The sequence below is a fragment of the Mus musculus genome, chromosome 18 (assembly GCF_000001635.26).
Source record: "Mus musculus strain C57BL/6J chromosome 18, GRCm38.p6 C57BL/6J".
NCBI classification, from domain to species: domain Eukaryota; kingdom Metazoa; phylum Chordata; class Mammalia; order Rodentia; family Muridae; genus Mus; species Mus musculus.
In genome coordinates this window covers 21,028,225-21,031,481 of record NC_000084.6, presented here as the reverse complement: position 1 = coordinate 21,031,481, position 3,257 = coordinate 21,028,225, and positions in this window count along the sequence as shown.

The following is a 3,257-nucleotide window of genomic DNA, read 5'->3' as shown; positions in this document are numbered from 1 at the left end:
TCTCTCTCTCTCTCTCTCTCTCTCTCTCTCTCTCTCTCTCTCTCTCACACACACACACACACACACACATTTTTGTTTAAAAGATATGTAAACAAAGCTATAAAGTCAGGTAGAAACACTAGAACATTGTCAAGCCATCTGCACCTTTCTTCAAACAGCTGGTTTTGGGTTTTCATTATATACAGCATCTCCAAAGCTAAGACATTGCCTGTGCAATAAAATGTCCACAAAACCAACACTTTATTTAGGTGTTATGGAATATGCCTACAATCCCAGTATTCAAGAGATTGAGACAGGATTCAAGTTCTAGGTAGCCTGAGCTACAGAGGAAGATCTTGTGAAGAAAGTGAAACTCCACATTTCTAATCTGAGCAAATGACAATTACAGGGAGATACATGCACACACACTGCAAAATAAAACAAAACAAAAAGCCAAAAAACTTGCTGTGAATACGTCACTTATGCTTTTGTTCACTTTGTGGATACTGGTCATGTCCCATCAATGCCCATGGATGGACCTGTAATTTCCTTGCTGCTCACATCCAGTGTTGAAAAAAAATTAAAATTCAAGGTCCCTGACTCATGTAGCTTGCTAGTTAGGAAGGCTTTTTGGGCCTAGAGCAAAGAACAAAGGCTGTAAAGTCATCCCAGGAACTGGCTAGCCATAAAGATAGAGAAGACATACAAGAATGTCCGGACTGGCCCAGCGCCTCCCTATCTCCCGCCGGTCTGACCTGGGTTAAATGTTAACCAGATGCTCTGCTGACTTAGATAAGCACCGGGCCCTCAGAATTCCTGACACCCTGACCTGCACATACTCTTTTTCTGATGTGTAATCATTCTGCTGATGTTTAAATGAACCAATCGTGTGAAACCGCGCCAATTCCTCCCCCAGCCCCAGACCCTTATCTATAAAAACCCCTAGCTTTCGAGCTTTGTCTCCTGTGTGAGATACGTGTCGATCTGGAGCTCCGTCATTAAACTATCTCTCGTGATTCCTTGGGTGCGTGCCAACTCGGACACGAGTGGAGGTTTCCCCACTAGGTTCTTTCAGTGTCTCCTGCTCCATCCCCTTCCATTTAATAGTAATTCAACTAATCATGTCTTGTATCCACTCTCATTCCCTTCCCTTACATACTCTACTCATCAACTACACAGTATCTTTTCTCTGTCTCATATAGATGAGGAAGGCCTTGATCCTCCTGTCTCCCTCAATTGCTACCATGACCATTTTTTTTTTTGAAGTTTTTGTACTTGTGTTTGGAGATTGTGCACCGTATTCATGTCTGATACCTGCTGAGACAAACAGGAACATCAGATGTCCTGAAACTAGAGTTACAGGTGACTGTCAGCTGACCTGTGGGTATTGGGACTTGAACCCTGATCCTCTGGAAAAGCAGCCATCTGTCTACACACAAGCATGCAGTTTTTAAAAACTAGACTGGCTAAAATCTCCTAATCCTCCTGCCTCTGCTTTGCAAGTGCTCATACCTTTTTAAAGACAGGATCTTGAGAACAGCATGGTCTCCACTACCCCAGCAACGGCAGAAAATACAGTCTAATACACTCAGGAAGAGGTTGATAGGCTCTAGCTCAGGCTGTTCTTGACATTGCAGCAATCCCTTGTCTGCGCTTCCCCAGAACTCATTGCCACACTCTTAAGGATCCCTTATACAGGAGTTGAAAGTGTACCCTAGCTGTAGAGCATGCGCTTCAGTGTCTAGAACAAAAAAGACCAGAAACATACTGGTTTGTACCTTAGCAGGATTGGAATACACAGTTATCTTTTACTAGCGAGGATAAGTGTGGATGGCCTCTCTCAAGCCCACAGCAGGCAAGTGCTGTTAGATGTGGAGGGCTGGTCATTCTCTTTTCACAAGGCCCTTGTATCTGTCATTAAAAAAAAATTAAATAATGGGGTATTTTCTTGCCACACTGCCATAGAGGTCAGGGAACAACTTTGTGGAAGTTAATTCTTTCCTTTTAGTATATAGTTCTAGGAATCAAACTCTAGTTGCAAAGCTTTGTCAGCAAGTACTTTGTAACTACCTTGTGAGTCACATCCCTGACCCTCTCTCTATCCCCCCTTTACTCTCTAAATACCTTTTAAAATAGATTTGTAAGTGTGTTTTACCTACATGTACAGATGCCCTGAAAATGGAGTTATGTCTGGATATGAACCACCTTGAGTCCTGGGAACAAAACCCAAGTCCCCTACAAGAACAAGTGCTCCTAACTACTGAGCCATCTCTCCAGCTCTCAATATACAACCTATTATGCTTTGTTTCCATTCTCCTTTCCCCAGTACTGTAGAACTGAAACTACAAAACAGGTATAATCGTGCAATATACCCACCTCTACTACAAACTGTACATGGATCTTTGGGTGTTTGCCAGGACACACCTTTTCTACATAAGCTACAATAGCATTACTTTGATGAGTCTATTTGAATATAAGATCTACAATTCACTGAAGATAGCAATACTTACCAAAAGCAACCCAACACAGAGATGCAAAATATTCTTAGAGCCCTATCTTGACTATAGCTGATTTCTTCACATTAAACGTGTCAACTAGCTGACCTTTTGCTTGAATGCTAACAGGACTTTGTAGCCTCCCCCAGCCTGGAGTAGGCTGACTTTGACCTTGTTGCCAATGAGAATGAGACGATCTGGGGTGGACTTAGATGGCTCTATTGTTCTGTCACCTGCCACTGCCCTTCTCCAAGACCTGCTGAGAGGCCCCTGAGATATTCAGGAGACAGCACTCAACACATCCGCCTACAGGCTGGTAACAGGCATCTAGAATGGATTGGCGGGGGGGGGGGGGGGGGGGGGGGGTGGGCCTCCTCCCTTTATAAGCACAGACTCTTAGTAAACTTTGGGGGGCCTTGAACAGAAACATGTCTTGGCCTCCATTATTTCTCTCACCGTTTCCTTCCATACAGCTCCTGCCTCCCACTCAGGTACCCACCCAGTTAGTGTGGCCGCAGCGGTTACAGGACTTGAAATATCTTGCTGAATGGACACTTTATGAAATGGCTTAATGCAGATGTTTAACACTGGAAATACATAAAAACAAAATTTTATACCCACTGTGTATTAAATTTTAACCCAATGTATAGTGGTAATATCAGCACTTAGCAGCCTGACAACTTTTTCAAGTGAAAATAATGGAAAATCTCCTACATGTTTTGCAGGGTCTTATGAGACCTAAAAATGTCTGTCTGAGGACAAATTTTAATTAAGACACACAAG